Source organism: Carlito syrichta, unplaced genomic scaffold (assembly GCF_000164805.1).
Source record: "Carlito syrichta isolate Samal-C Ts95f unplaced genomic scaffold, Tarsius_syrichta-2.0.1 Scaffold300978, whole genome shotgun sequence".
Taxonomy (NCBI): Eukaryota; Metazoa; Chordata; class Mammalia; order Primates; family Tarsiidae; genus Carlito; species Carlito syrichta.
The window spans coordinates 8,546-25,255 of NW_007245074.1; the positions used below are offsets into that span (position 1 = coordinate 8,546).

Genomic DNA, 16,710 nt, shown 5'->3' on the forward strand with positions numbered 1-16,710 from the left:
AGGTGGTGGGGGCTTTGTCGAAGATGAGTTGGTTGAGAAATTGAGGTTTTGCTCCTGGAATCTCAATTCTGTTCCATTGATCTATATGCCTGTTCATATACCAATACCAAGCTGTTTTGATGATGATTGTAGCTTTATAGTAAAGTTTGAAGTCTGGTAATGTGATACCACCTGCTTTTTTTTTTTTTTTTTTGCTGAGGATTGTTCTGGCTGTTCTTGGATGTTTGTGTGTCCATATGAATTCCTGTGTTGTTTTTTCCAGGTCTGAGAAGAATGTTGCTGGTAATTGATGGGTATTGCATTGAATTTGTAGATTGCCTTAGGTAAGATGGACATCTTCACAATGTTGATTCTTCCAATCCATGAGCATGGGATATTTTTCCACTTGTTTGTGTCATCTTTGATTTCTTTGAGCAATGTTTTGAAGTTTTCATCATAAAGGTCATTCACGTCTCTGGTTAGGAAGATGCCAAGCTATTTCATTTTTTTGTGGCTATTGTGAATGGAATTGTGTTTTTTATTTGGGTTTCTGTTTGTTTATTATTGGTGTAAAGAAATGCGATTGTCTTTTGCACATTTATTTTGTATCCTGAGACTTTGCCAAAGACCTTTATCAGTATAAGGAGGTTTTTGACAGATTCTCCTGGGTTTTGAAGGTACACAATAATATTGACTGCAAAGAGAGATAACTTGACTTTCTCTTTTCATATTTGGATACCCCTGCTTGTCTTCTCTTCTCTGATTGCTCGAGACAGTACTTCCAATACTATGTTGAACAGGAGGGGTGAGAGTGGGCATCCTTGTCTTGTTCCAGTTTTCAGGGGAAATGGTTCCAATTTTTGTCCATTTAGAAGTATGCTGGCTGTGGGTTTCTCGTAGATGGCTTTTACTATTTTAGGTATGTTCCCTGAATGCCTAGATGTTTGAGGGTTTTTATCAAGAAGGGGTGCTGGATTTTATTAAAAGTTTTTTCTGCATCTAATGATATAATCATGTGGGTTTTGTTTTGACATCTGTTGATGTATTTAATTACATTTATGGTTTTACAAATGTTGAACCAGCCTTGCATCCCAGGGATGAAGCCTACTTGGTCATGATGGATGATTTTTGAGATGTATTGTTGAATCTGGTTTGCTAGGATCTTGTTGAGAATTTTAGCATCTATGTTCATCAAAGATATTGGCCTGTAGTTCTCTTTCTTTGTTGGATCTTCACCTGGCTTGGGTATCTGTCGGAGACCGGCTCTGACTGAGGGGGAATGAACCTGAATTGGGAGAGTCAGGACATGGTGAAGAAGAAACGACTCGGAGGCAGCTCTTCTGGGTTCAGTCTTATCAGAACTGTTCCAAGTTTATTCAGGTTAAATGTAAACTTATATACTGTTTTTTGTAGTCCCCAGCAATTGTTTGATAATATATTTCTGCTGGGAGCACATGGATCCTTGTGACGCACATCACATTGTTCCAAATATGCATCACAAGATCCACATGTTCCAGACAGAGTAGATAACAAAGTCCTTGAAGCATGATGATTTTACAAAACTTCAATTAAAGGCTATATTTATATTAATACAATCCAAGTAAATATAATAATAGTTACAATTTAATATTCAATCAAGCATGGGTGTTCTTATACAAGTATGCATAATAATATTTATAATACATTGATTTTACTGTATATCAAGATTACAACTAAATAAGTATAAACTGGGAGATAAAAGAAGAACGCTAATTGCAGTGTCCCACAAACCCTAAATCAATATTGTAATAAGGATGAGAGAGACACTGGTATCAACATCCCCCAATAAATGCTAATATGTAAATATATAACACTTGTAAAAGTGAGAAAATATGCCGAGGTTCCACCCTCCAATACACCTGTGACTGGGTTTTTATATACCATACACAAGCATATTGGAAGATAGTTCCCAAGCACAAAACTTATATAATTATTTCTACTATAAGTTTTATATACTAATAATTATACTTACCTGTACTATCATATAACCTTACTCTTACCTAAAATATATCCTAAGTGAATGAGACCTGGCTTAAAAATAAACCAGGTTAGTAGTTAAAAATCTAAATTTATACTGTGACCATATGAGTCAATTGTAATGTAACAAGTAATTAAGTGTACAAAGGGAAAAAGGGAGAGGGGGGAAATTGCCATGACAATGGCCTGAAACAAAACCACAGTATGGGAGCTTTGGCATGTAGTGAAGCTTGTCTAAGGTACAGCTTGACTAGAGGTGAAAACAAAACTATTAAGAAGGTTTCAGTAATTTAATCTGAAAATCTAAGCAATGGCCTATGGAAAGTTTGTTATGGAAAGTTTGTTACAGTGTGGTCTCTGTCTCTCTTTCTGCCTCAGCAAGGCCAACTACTCTTAGGTTTGGTCTCTTGAAGTAATTGTTCATCTCTTGAAGGTTTTGTTCTGTCTTTTTGAGCTTATTTTCTGTGTTTTTAAGAGTTTGGTTTAGTTCTATATTTTGGTCCTCAAGCTCTGAGATTTTTTCTTCTGCTTGGGTAATTCTGCTTTCCATGCTTATCAGTTTGTTATTTATTTCATTCACAGTATTATTTATTACTGTTATCTCAGATATCAGCTCCTTCCTAGTTTCTTCTTGTGTCTCATCAATTCTTTTTAATCTCTCCATTAATGTCTTGATATCTAGGTTTGTAGTTTGAGACCCATCATTCTGGGGGCTCTTCATTGTTTGCATTCCGAAGTCAGTTTTCTCAGTGTCTGCCCTCCCATGGGTTTGGAAGAAACCCATACTCTTCCTTTGGTTTTTCTTCATTTGTTTAGATTTTTCTTTCTATCCCTCTTTCCCTCCCCTTCTTTAATTCTGTTTTTGAGGGAAGGTGGAGTTGCTTTTGTTTCACTTCTGCAATATCCTGTTCTTATTTATGAGGGTCTTCTGGCTTTGTTCACTTTTGAGGTTGGAGTGTGGGCTGTGGGCTGTACTTTTTGCTGTTTTGAGGTTTAGTTGAGGGGGAAGCTATGGTTCAGAATGTATATGCTGATTCTATCATCCATGAACAGGTGTATGAGCACACTGGAACCTATTTCCCTCTGCCTTACAATCTGTCCATGTAGCAGTATGTGGGCTTGGTTCCTAGATTAAAAGGGGGTATAAAAGAGGAAAATAATGGAGGAAGGAGGAGTCAATAGGAAGTTAGAAAGAAAGAAGAGCAAGCGGGAAAACAGACATACATACCAACTATCAGGTAAGAAAGAGACACAAGACCAGAGAGAAGTGAAAAAAGACACGTAAGAAGATTCTCTAAAGAATACTGGTAGCTACACATAGACAGACCAGTAAAATCATGAAGCAGTGTAAGTCAGAAAGTAAACAACAAAAGTGATCAAAACTTCAAAATGATAAAATCTAAAGTCAAAATAAGAGATCACACTAAAGTCACTTCAGCTCTGATCTCTGGCCTCTCCCCTTTGTTTTTTGTTGCAGGCCGCTAGATTTATTCACAGTTTGGGTTTGTTATTTATTTAGCCTGCTGCCTGGGAGTTGTTTTTGTCAGATTCAGCATAGGGGTGGGGGTTTTCTCCTGTTTAGCAACATTACCTTAGGAACCAAGGTGGGGGGTGTTGATAGGTGGGTGGGGCAATGGAAATCTCTTCCTGGAGAAAGGCCGAAGCAGTTTCACTTTCGCAGATCCGTTTCTCTCCACTTGCCTGGATCCCCAAGCTTTGGTCACATGCTGAGTGCCTCAGCCAGGGTGGGTCCAGGGCTCCAGAGCTCCAAAGCTCCAAAGGGCAGGTGGTGAGCGGTGAGAGTGGCCCTGGGCCCCTCACAGGTACTTCAGCCAGGAATGGGACCAGTGTCTCTGAGGGGTGGGTGCCCAGAGCCTCTCTGAGTGACTAGCAACTTGGTGCTAGGTGCTGGGTGAGAGACGATGTAGCCAGGGAGGGGGCCGAGACCCGAGACTCCCATACAGGTGGGAGTTGCATATGGTGGAACAGCAGCAGCAGGGGGCCGCTATATCCGGCCCTGCGTGGGACCAAAGGTCCCCAGGCCTCACACCAGCATGGCTGGTGGTGGGCTGGGGGATGGCGGAAGTAAAGTAAGAGTCTTTTTGGGAACTCATGTTTGGAGAATCTCACAGGTCCCCCTATGCCTTTGCCATCTTACCAGAACCCCATCTTGAGTTAGATTATTTTCCATTTCATTGACCTCAGATTTTCATTTTTCCACCTTTTTCTTTTGAGTCTCAAGTTCTCTTTGATGTCATTCCATTCTGACCTTCTGGTGTCCCAATAGAACTTGTGTGTAGCCAGCAACATCAGACCCCATTCTTAATTCTTATGCCTCACTCATTCTATCAATGTGTACTAAAACAGGGTCCATGAGGTGAGAAATATTCTGTTTCTATATACTGATCAAGATGGCTTAGAAGATGTGTAAATTCAAAGGCAAAGGACATCACTCCTGGTGAGACTGCAGGAGATTTACTGGGGGAAACTGTAATTTCACTTATTTATTTATTTTTATTATAAAGATGTGGGGTACAATTCAGGGTTAGGTATATAATCATTGATTATGCAGGTACGCTTGTTGATGAGATATGTCCCTCCCTCCCCTAGCAGTTTCCCTCAGCTGCCAATCTCATCCCCCCCCCTGACAGTTTCCCCCTGCTGCCAATCCCTTTCTTACAGCATTATAATTGTTCAAGGTCCACTTATGAGTGAGAAATATGGTACTTTGTTCTTTGTTTCTATGATAGATCTGTAATTTAAGAAATGTATTTTACATTGGATTGAGTGACTCCCACTCAAGAAGTTTCAGAGTTACTACCTATTGCTTGATTTTGGGGAGGGTGGTGATGAATAAAGGCAGAGCCTATGCTCACTCTCCCAGACACATTCCTGGAAGCAGCAGATGCTCCAGGGTTTGCGAACATGAAGAGTGTGAGCTGATTCCTCCTGACCTGTTCATCTCCTGTAGTAGCACTAGCTGATATACAGACCCAAGGTTGACTACAGGACATCAGCTCATCTGTATTTGGGGGGACTGGCAGCTATGTAAACAGTGGGATGGTTTCTATTTCAGGTCTGGCTGTTGACTGAAGAGGAACTGCTGGAGGTTCAAGGTCCAGAAGAATGCAATTTTGAAGAATTGTTTCTTTGTGGGGATTCATGTTTGACTTCAATTTGGATTTTTTTCAAGGTCCTGGTGAAATATTCTGAATGTTGTATTGGCTGTGATCTACCAGATGAATAAATAGTTGGTGGCTGTGAAGTAGTAGGCGAACTGGTGGGCATATAGACACGAGAGGTCTGGTGGCCTCACAGAATTGGCTGTTGTGTTGAGGCATGTGCCAGAGGATTAGATGCAGAATAAGTAGTCCAGGGACCAGACTGTGAAGGCTAATAGACTTGATGAGAGTTCATGGGATTAAACTGAGATATCCAGCCAGAATGCTGTCGTATCTGCTGAGCTGTACCACTAGGAGTTGTAAGGCCTAATATAAACAGAATTTCCCCATGAGCTATTAAGTACAGGTGGATGTACACCGTGTATGTGCAGCAATGTAGGTGTATTGTGACCCATCTGGATATTTGGGGGCTAAAGTTACCATAAAGAGATTAAACCTGGGAGTTTGTTGAGAAAGGTCTGATATTCCTTTGCTGCCTAAGTGAACCCAAGATGTTGTGCTGAATTTGAAGCACCAGAAAAACTGGACGTTCCAACAACATTAAAGCCATGAGGAACTTGTGCTGTCTGTAGTTCCCGCTGAAACAACTCATTATTGAACTGACCACCTTTCAGTTGTCCATCACTAATGCTGTGAGTTAGAGTCCTTCTTCCATTCATTTTATTTCCTTATCTTTCATGGTGGTAAATGTTCTGTGACTGCAAGTCCAGCTTGAGAGAAGTCGTGTGATTGCATAGACCAGAAATTCCAGAATCATCTGAAAAGTTCATGTCTTCTTCACCATAGAGATACTTTGCATTCTCCTAAGAGAAAGCAGTACAGCCAGCATCCGGGTTATTATTATTCCATAACACACACAACTACCTGAAGTTGTGTATAGATACAACAACTTCAGGTACTTCAAGGGAGTTTTTGTCCTAGGTCATGTAAAACCTGAAAGTCAATTTGGTGACTTCCTTGGGTTATTCTATTATTGCCTGATTGGGACTATTTGTACAGTAGGCAATTCCAGGCCTTAGTGGAAACAGTATTCATCTCTTCTGTCCAAGCATTTTCTGAGACATGTATTCATCATCTGTTCCAAAAATGTAAGCTCCACAAGATCAAGAATTTTGAAATTGATTGCTCTATCCTTAAGATCTAGACAATTCCTGGCTCACAGATGATGTCATATATGTTGGATAAAATGAAGGTTTTACCATAGGTCATATTCATACTTTGTTTCTAAAACACATTTCAAATGATCTGGAAACAGAAAAATTCAAATCATAGCTGTTCTTTGTCAGCCCCTTGCCATTTTTTGCAGCTTACATGTTTCTAATTAAGTAACTGCAGTGAGCTCATCTTTACTGGAGACTTCTTTTCTAGGGCAGGTCCAGGAATTGCATCTAGAGCCCTTCCCTGCTGCCACTTCTCCTTCCTCCCCCACAGCCACCACTGCCTCTCCCATGAGGGCAGCTTTCTCCACCTTGTCTTCTTCTACAGCCAGCACCACTGCAGCCTCCAGTTTCAGCAGGTGTAGGGGACCCCTCAGCCCTCCCTCCTTTCCTGCTCAGCCCCTTGGATTGGCCTCCACCACTCATGGCAGAGGTGGGAGGAAGGGTGGGGATGGGGATGGGTGTCCCTCCGACAGCTGGGACAAATCAAAAATGGTGGTGCACACCTCATCAACAAGGGTACCTGTATGATGACCATTTGTATACCTAACCCTGAATTGTACCCCACATCTTTAAAATTAAAAAAAATTAAAAGTGTAAGTCAGGTTCAAACAAACAAAAAACCCCAAAGGGTGGCTTGGTGGCTCACTGCTCCCTGATCCTTGACTCCCTCTCGGATGGCCTCCCCACCTCCCTCTGCTCCTAGCACCCTCACGCTCGCCTCACAATGCACTTCTCTTGACACAACCTATGGCTGCCTTAGGTACAGGACTTCTGTAATCTCTGTGTCCTTTCTCTGAAGGCCTTGAGGGATGCTGTGTAATCTTACCGCTGTCTCCTCCTTTTCCCTTCTGGGGTTTTGAATGAAGGTAAACTAACCTCTAGAGACTAAATGACTTATCTAAAGAATTTTAAAGTTCTGTACAAAACATTGATGAAAGAAATCATAGGAGACACAAACAAATGGAAAAAATATTCCATGCTTAGGGATTGGAAGAATCATCATTGTTAAAGTGACCATACTGCCCAGTGTAATCTACAGATTCAACACAATTTCTATCACACAAGGGGAATTCAAACAAACCCTCAACTGGAAGAAAACGCTTTCTTAATAGTTGATCAAGAATTCAATAATATACAGACCTCTGAAAATTTTGCTTTAGAGCATGATAAAGTAGGTAGGAATTGTGGCATCTTGTCTCTTCCCAATTTAAATACTGGAGTTCATGGACTAAAACATGCCCATAGAGGAAGGAACATTTAGATGGGCACCAAGGTTTCAGACTATGTTAACTCAATCAAACACATGAGGAAGGGAGAGAGACGCTAACAGGAGAACCAATCTGCTCTAGAGTTCAGGGCCTGCCCAGGAAATGTTATTGCACCAGGAGACAGAATGACAGCCATGGGGAGCAACCTGAGTTCCTGCTTGATGAGGCACAGTGACTTGCTCTTCAGTAAATGTGGCTCAATGAATGCATGGACTCAGGTCATGGAGCTTAACAAAGCCTCTTTCTGGGAGAGGGGGTTCAGGAAGGAGTGAAGAAAAGTAAGCCTGGCATGAAAACATTTTCAATATTCAACGAGAAGTTGTAGAAAGTCCCTCTCCCACAAGCTAATAATTGGAAGAAACTTTCAATGCATTCCCTTTTCAAATGGCCAAATAATTGGCACTTGTAAAACCTTCTTGTTAAATTCCTAGATTGTCAAGCTGGAAAGGATCATTGAGGACATCTAGTCTATCAACAACTTTTGGATGAATAAACTAACCTCCAGAAAGAAGAAATGACTTACCTAAAGAATTTTGGATTTCTGCATAAAACACTGATGAAAGAAATCTTAGAGGACACAAAAAAATGGAAAAAATATCCCATGCTTAGGGATTGGAAGAATCATCATTGTTAAAGTGACCGTATTGCCCAATACAATCTATAGATTCAACACAATCCCTATCAAACTACCAACAATAATTTTCACAGGATTAGAGATAATGATCTTAAAATTCATGCAGAATTTAAAAAGAACCTGAATAGCCAATGCACCCTTAAGCAAAAGAACAGAGTTGGAGGCAGTACATTTCCTGACTTCAAATTGTACTACAAGGACATATGGTTATCAAAACAGCATGCTACAAGAACAGACACATGGACCAATGAAACAGAACAGATAATTCAGAAATAAACTCAAATACTTACAACAAGCTGATCTCTGACAAGCAGACAAAAGCATATGCTGGGCAAATAGCACCCTATTAAGCAAATGGTGCTGGGAAAATTGAATAGCCACATGTAGAAAATGAAACTGAATTCCTATCTCTCACAGTATACAAAAATTAACTCAAGATAGATTAAAGACTTAAATGTCAGACCTGAAACCATAATAATCCTAGAAGAAAACCTAGGAAAAACTCTTCCAGACATTGGCCTAGACGAATAACTTATAGATAAGACTACAAAAGCAAATGCAACAACAAAAATAAGTGGGACTTAATTAAACTAAAAGACTTCTACACAGAAAAATAATAACCAACAGAGTAAACAGGCAACCTACAGAATGGGAAAAAATATTCACAAACTATACAACTGATATACGACTAATATCCAGGATCTACCAAAATTTTAAACAAATTTGCAAGAAAAAAAAGTGGGCAAATGAGATGAACAGACATCTTTCAAAAGAAGATATACAAAGGGTCAACAAACACGAAAAAATGCTCAACATCACTAATCATCAAGGAGATGCAAATTGAAACTGCAATCAAATACCACCTTATACCAGTCAGAATGACCATCATAAAAAAATGGCCATAATTTTAAAAATGGCCATAATAATAAAAAAAAACAATTTAAAAAAGATGTTGGTGTGGATGTGATGAAAAGGGAATGCTTATACACTATTGGCGGGAATGTGAATTAGTATAGCCTCTAGGGCAATTAGTATGGCGATTTCACAAAGAAATAAAAGTAGATATATCATTTGATCCAGCAATTCTACTACTTGATATCTACCCAAAGGAAATGAGGCTGTTATACAAAAAAGACACCTATACTTGCATGTGTATTACATCACAATTCACAATTGCAAAGATGCAAATTCAAATGCCCATCAACTGATTCATGAATAAAGAAAATGTGTGATATATATGTGTGTTTATATATGTATAAGAATATATATAATGGAAAATACGTAATGGAGTATGTATATATTTAATGGAACAGTATTCAGCCATAAAAAAGAGCAAAATAATGTTTTTTGTAACAACTTAGATGGAATTGTAGACCATTATTCTAAGTAAAGTAATAAAGGAATGAAAAACAAAATACCACATTTTCTTACTTATAAGTGGCAGCTAAACTAAGGATCTTCAGAGGCATAAAGAAAGGTATAATGGACATTAGAGGCTCAGAAGGGGGAAGGTGGAAAGGTACATAACCTAACAGGTACAATATGCATTTGTGGGGCTGACAGGTACACTTAAAGCTCAGACTTCTTCATTACTATACAATGCATTCATATAACCAAAAAACATTTGTACTTCTAAAGATATTGATTTGTTTAAAGGTAAGATATAACAAATGCTGGTGTGGGTGGGGAGGAAAGGGAATCCTACTATATTGCAGTTAGAATGTAGCTTGGTATAGCCATTATGGAAAACAATATGGAGGTTCCTAAAGAAAGTAATAATACAGATGACTCTTGAACAATCCAGAGTGTAGGGATGCCAATCCCCCCACAATCAGAAATCCATGTATAATTTTTAACTCCCACCAAGCATAACTACTCATAGCCTATTGTTGACTGGAAGCCATACAGATAACACAAATAATTAAGCCATATTTTGTATATTATGCATATATAAGACATAATTTGTATATGTTATTTTGTATAGTATGTTGTATATATATATATAAAACACACTGTATTCTTAAAGAAAAAAGAAAATGTTATTAAGAAAATCATAAGGAGGAAAAGTACATTTGCTGTTCATGAAGTGAAAGTGGATTATCACAAGTGTCTTTATCCTCATTGACTTCACATTGAGTAGCCTGAGAAGGAGGAAGAGAAGGAGTTGGTCTTGCTATCTCAAGGGTGGCAGAGGCTAAAGAAAACTTGTGCATAAATGAACAAATGCATTTCAAATCTGTGTAGTTAAAGGGTCAAATGTGGAACTACCACTTGACCCAGCAATCCCTGTTCTAGGTATATACTCAAAAGAGGTAAGAGTACCACTTCATAAGATATCTGCACTCCCATGTTCACTGCAGCATTATTCACAATAGCTGAGATATGGAAACCGCCTAAATGCCCCTCAAGGAATGAATGGATTTTTAAAATGTGTCATATATATGTAATGGAATATTATTCAGTCTCACAAAAGAGGGAGGTTCTGCTGTATTCACAACATGGATGGACCTAGAGGACAGTCGGCTAAGGAAATAAGCCAGACACGAAAATATTTCATGAGTTCACTTATATGTGAAATATTTTATTTAAGAAAAAAAAGAAAGAAAACTCAAATACACGGAGATAAAACTGTTCACCATGGGATGGGTGGGGAAGGTAAAGGGGAGCAATAAATCAAAGGCTACAGAATAGTAGATATGTAGGACAAACAAGTCCAGAAATCTAATGTACAATATGGGGGTTAAAGTTAATGAAATTGTCTTGTATTGGATGTCTGTTACACACATCTATTTTAGCTGCTCTTGTCACAGAGAATAGCTGTGTGAGATGATAGATAGGTTAATCTGCCTTACTATGGAAACCATTTTATTATCTGTATGTGTCTCATAATGTACAAATATGTACAGTAAAATTTATTTTTTAAAGATCTCTAGGGATCTGTATCAGTAACCAGCATTCTCACCTCATGGGATAGTACATAGCTAATCTTGAAATTATGTGTTTTTTCTTTATTCCTTTTTTCTCCTTATACTTGCTTCTTCCTATCCCTTTTATACTCTCTTCTCTCCCTCCAACCCTAATGTATAACCCACTTACGGAAAAAGGATACACATGTACACAGAAAACTATTAAAAGGGCAATTTTTTTCTGGGTAAATACCCAATAGAAATAAGTGTGCATATCCACAAAAATAATCACACACAAATTTTCATGTCAGCTGTATTCATAATAGCCCCAAACTCTTAACCCCATTAAAAGAAGCACAGGTAAAAAATGCATTCATACAATGGAATACTACACAGAAGTAAAAAGGACAAACTATTCACACAACAATACAGATGTATTTTAAAGACCTTATATTAAGAGAGACAAGGCAGACACAGATAATTATATACCCTATGATCCATTTATATGACATTCAAGAGTGACCCAAACTAATCTATGATGATAGAAGTCAGAATAATAAGGTTCAGATTAGGAGTTATTGATAAAGAAGGGGTGCAACATAAAATTAGGGGAATATGGAAAAAATATACTGCTTTATGGGGACATGCATATGCAAAAATTATCAGGCTGTGCACTTTACAGTATATTAATTATATGTTTTAAAACATCTTTAAAAGAACATCAGACAAGCTGAAACTACACTAATAAGCAAGGAATTAATATATCCTAAACCTAGGCCAACAAAGTTACTGTAATTGAGTCAAATTTAACTTTGTGGTAGTAGCCAATGAAAACATACCTACCTGCACACGTATGTTTATCGCAGCATTGTTCACAATAGCAAGAACATGGAACCAACTGTGCTACCATCAAAACAGGACTAAATAAAAAATATGGTTCATATATACAATGGAATATTATGCATCCATTAAGAAGAACAAAATCATGAATTTCACAGCAACCTAGATTGAATTAGAGTTTATAAATACTGAGTGCTCTTTCACAGAAACAAAGACCTGAGTACCACATATTCTCACTCATAAGTGGACCTTAAACAACTACTGTAATACTATAAGAAAAGGATTGACAGTAGCAGGAAACTATGGGGGGGCAGGGAGGTGGGATTAATGGTAATCGATATCTGCCTGGGGAAGGTGGGGCATCAACAAGGGTACCTGCACAATGAATATTTGTATACCTAACCCTTAAATGTACCCCACAATTTTCAAATAAAAATAAATTAAAAATTTTTTAAAAAAAGAAAACATACCTAACAATTTGTCATTCCCATTTTTAAATAAAATTAAAACTATCAGAAGAGAAATGTTTTAGAAGAGCTTTTTCCTACTCCAATCCATTTATTAAGTAGTCATTGAAATAAAGACTTTGAACAATGTAATGGAGGAATCTTCTGATATTAATTCAGTAGAAACATTGAGATATTGTAATATGCTTTTTTTCTATCAATCTTTCTTAAAGCTGTCATTTATAAGGAAAAGCAATGAAGATACCTTCTTTGAGAAGAAGCAGCTATTGAGATCCAGGTAGAGAATCAGTTACCTAACTCTCCAGAAACAGAGCTTGGACCAAAATGTCTCAACTGTAACACTTATGCACACACACAAATCACCTGGGAAATTTATTATTAAAATACTCCACTTAGCAACTGGAACACCAGGAACCTGCTCATTCCATTCTAGGGCATGGTAAAGACTGTTTGTTTTGTTCACTGAGTACTAGACCAGTGTCTGACACATAGCAAATACTTGTAACATGCTTGTGGAATGAAGATTCTGCTTTTCTAGCAAACCCCCAGGGAGGTTATTGCTGCCATAACAAGGACTGCATTTTGAGTAACAAGGGCTTATACCACTCAGAAAATGTTTACCCATAATTTTTGTTATTCTTTGGAATTATTTGTTGAAAGTCAGACTTATGGGGTCCCTCTCCTTAGGAAAAGGGGCCAAGGCACCACTGCCTTTCTTTAAAACATAAATCTGAATATCTGGTACAGACCAAAATTTTAGAGCCACTGACAGAGACATGGATTTATGGCATGCCCCTTAGACTACAATTTTCCAGAAAATATAGTTTTTAAAACTGGTTTTATCATGAAAAGGAAAAGAAAGGGAAATAACATATTTTTTATGTCTTATAATCATCAGTTACTTATTGGATGTGCAACATTCCTTGACTCATTTAATCCCCATGAATAGCCTATGAGGTGGAAGTTATTGCCCATATTTTAGAATTGAAAATAGTGATGATCATTACCAAGCACTTACTATGTCCTAAACATTGTGCTTTAAAAGCACCATCTCAATGAGGAGCTCAATGTAACAGGTTCTACAGTCATCTCCTTTTTACAGTTGAAGAAAAGGAGTTGTAGGGAGGTGAAAACACTTCAGAATCTGTCGGGTTTCCTGGGGCTCAAGCCTCGCCCACTACATATAGGGCCTCCATACATTGAAATCACATAGGAAACATCAAGGCCAGGACCCAACCTAGATCTGTTATACATTTTATTTTTTGTTTTAACAATTGGGTCAATTGACACATCTTATTTTCCCTTCATTTAACTATTATAACTGTATACTCCAATTATTTTGCTTTGAGCAATACCAAGTATAAGACACACTGACTCAGAATATAGATGTTGGCATCTGTATAATATTTTACAGTATGTGCTTTAAGAATCCTAGATATTACCCAAGGCAATAATGCCCAGATACTTTCTCAGACCAATTAAACTAGGATTTCTGGAGGAAGACCTCTGCTCTGGAATTTTTAGAAGTTCTAAAACTAATAGCCAGAGCTGAAGACCACTAATCTAGTTTAAGGCCAAATCCTAATATCAAGATAAGGGGATTAAGACTTATTGAAATAAAAGGATACATTCATTATCTCTGCTCATTTTTGGCAGATATGAGTCCAGGTATAAGGAAGTGATGCATTCTCTGTTAGTTTCTTTTTATAGATTGTGTACAAAATGCTTTGGCTTATTTGATTCCCCAAACCATATGTATCCTCTAGGGTCCAGGAAAGTTGAGGTCCAGGAAAATGTAATTGACTTATCTATTTAGACTCTAGCCTCACTGCAAATCCGTGAGCTCCCACTAGGCAAGTCTGACAGAAAAGAGATGAAAAAAATGGCATGTGGAAAGGAAAAACTATCCCAGAGAGCCTCGGTGCTGTGTCCTAGTTCTGGTTCTACCACTAGCTGCACCCAACCTTGGGCAACTTAGTTTCTCTCTTTGGGCCATAAGATTTTAATCTCAAAATGAGGGCTTAGAATAGAACAGTACTTTTCAAACAGTGTTGGCTCATTTTCATCAAGATATTTTCTTTCAAAGATACGTTACAACACACCACTAATTCATAAAGCATCTTACAGCAAGCCCTTGGCCACCAAAACACCAGGGCCCCACCCTTTCTATTCTAGGGAGGGTAAGGACTATTCGTTTTGTTCACTGAGTACTAGTTCAGTGTCTGATACATAGCGGGTACTCATGGCATGCCTGTGGAATAAATAAGACTCCTCTGGGGAACACTGAAGTGACCACTGGAACAACAGATCTTAAGCTATCCTGTGGCTTTAGGAAGGCACATTTCTGAGAAGCTAAAACCTCTCATAAGAGTGCAAATCAGGGGGTTCCCGTAAGATGGTGACAGCATAGGTGGAATTGTGAGATTCTCCAAACGTGAGTTCTCAAAAAGACTCTAACTTTCCTCCCTCCCCCTGCCCACTGCCAGCCGCACTGATTCTAGGCCCAGGAACCCTCGGTCCCATGCAGGGCTGGATATTGTGGCCCCCAGCTGCTGCTGCTCCACTATACGTGACCCCAACCTGCCACATGGGAATCTCGGCTCCCTCCCGGCTACATCGTCACACCCAGTGCCAAGGTGCTGGTCACTCAGGGAGGCTCTAGGTGCCCACCCCTCAGAGATACCATCTCCATTTCTGGCTAAAGTACCCTGTGAGGGGCCCAAAGCCACTCTCACCACTCACCACCTGCCCTTTGGAGCTCTGGGCCCACCCTGGCTGAGGCACCCAGTGTACGACCTCATACTTGTGTAAGGGAACAGCAATATCTTAAGGAGGTGCTGATTGGCTGCTCAGCTCCAGAGGAGGGAAATCCCAGCTTCCTCCTCCACCCCAGGCTGCTGGTGGCACACCAGATCCAGCACCCAGTTATGCAGCTGATCACCAGTGCCTCGCACGCCACCACAGCTCATCGTGGTGTATTGCCCAGGAACCGAGAGGAGCAGAGAAAGGATCCACAAAAGAGAAACTGCCCACCTCGGTCATTTTCCAGGCATAGATTTGCATAGCCCCACCCACCTACAAGCAGCCCTCACCTCAGTTCCTAAGGTAACATTGCTAAACAGGAGGCAAATCCCCTCCACTATGCTGAATCAGACACAGGCAACTCAGCATTGCAGATCTCTCAGGCAGCAGGCTAAAAGTATAAACTCAAGCAGTGAGTAAATCTAGCTGCCTGCAATGAAAGCAAAGGGGAGAGGCTAGAGATCAGAGTGGAAGAGACTTTAGACACTCAGGAAAGATTCCAGAGCTAGTCTGATTTCTTATTTTGACTTTTGATTTGATCATTTTGACTGTTTGTTTTGCTCACTTTTGTTTGCTTTCTAACTTAGACTATCTGTTTGTGTTGGACAAAACGCAACAAAAGGCATGATTTTACTGGGCTGTCTTTGTGTGGTTACTGGTATGCTTTAGGGAATTTTGATTGTGTGTCTTTTTCACTTCTCTCTGGCCTTGTGTCTCTTTTTCATGTGTTAGTTGGTATGTATGTCTGTTTTCCCCCTCACCCTTCTCTCTTTCTAACTTCCTATTGACCTCCCCTTCCTCCATTATTTTCCTCTTTCATAACTCCTTTTGTTCCAGGGACCAAACCTATATCCCACTGCACAGACAGATTGTAAGGCAGTGGGAAATAGGTTCCAGTGTGCCCATACACCTGTTGGTGGATGCTGGAATCAGCAGATAGAATTTGAATCACAGCTTCCCCCTCAATTAAACCTAAAAACTGCAAAAAGTACAACCTACAGTCCACACTCCAGCCTCAAAAGTGAACATAGCCAGAGGACCCTCATAAGGAAGAACAGGAGATTGCACAAGTGAAGCAAAAGCAACCCCACCTTCCCTGAAAAACAGAATTTAAGAAAGGGAGGGAAAGAGGGAGAGAGAGAAAAAATCTACACAAATAAAGAAAAACCAAAAGAAGAATACGGTTCTCTCCCAGACCCCTCTGACAGCAGACACTGAGAAAACTGGCGTCAGAATGCAAACAATGAAGAGCCTCCAGAATGACTGGTCTCTAACTACAAAGCTAGATACAAAACACTAATGGAGAAATTAAAAAGAATTGGGGAGAGACAAGAAGAAACTGGGAAGGAGTTGATAACTAACATAACAGTAATAAAGAATACTGTGAATGAAATAAATAACAAACTGATAAGCATGGAAAGCAGAATTAGCCAAGCAGAAGAAAGAATCTCAGAGC

The 16,710-nt window shown here is 39.2% G+C and overlaps 1 pseudogene; it reads right to left on the minus strand.

The window, feature by feature from the left end:
• LOC103257008 overlaps positions 1–16,710 on the minus strand; it is a 37,950-nt pseudogene that overhangs the window by 1,635 nt on the left and 19,605 nt on the right.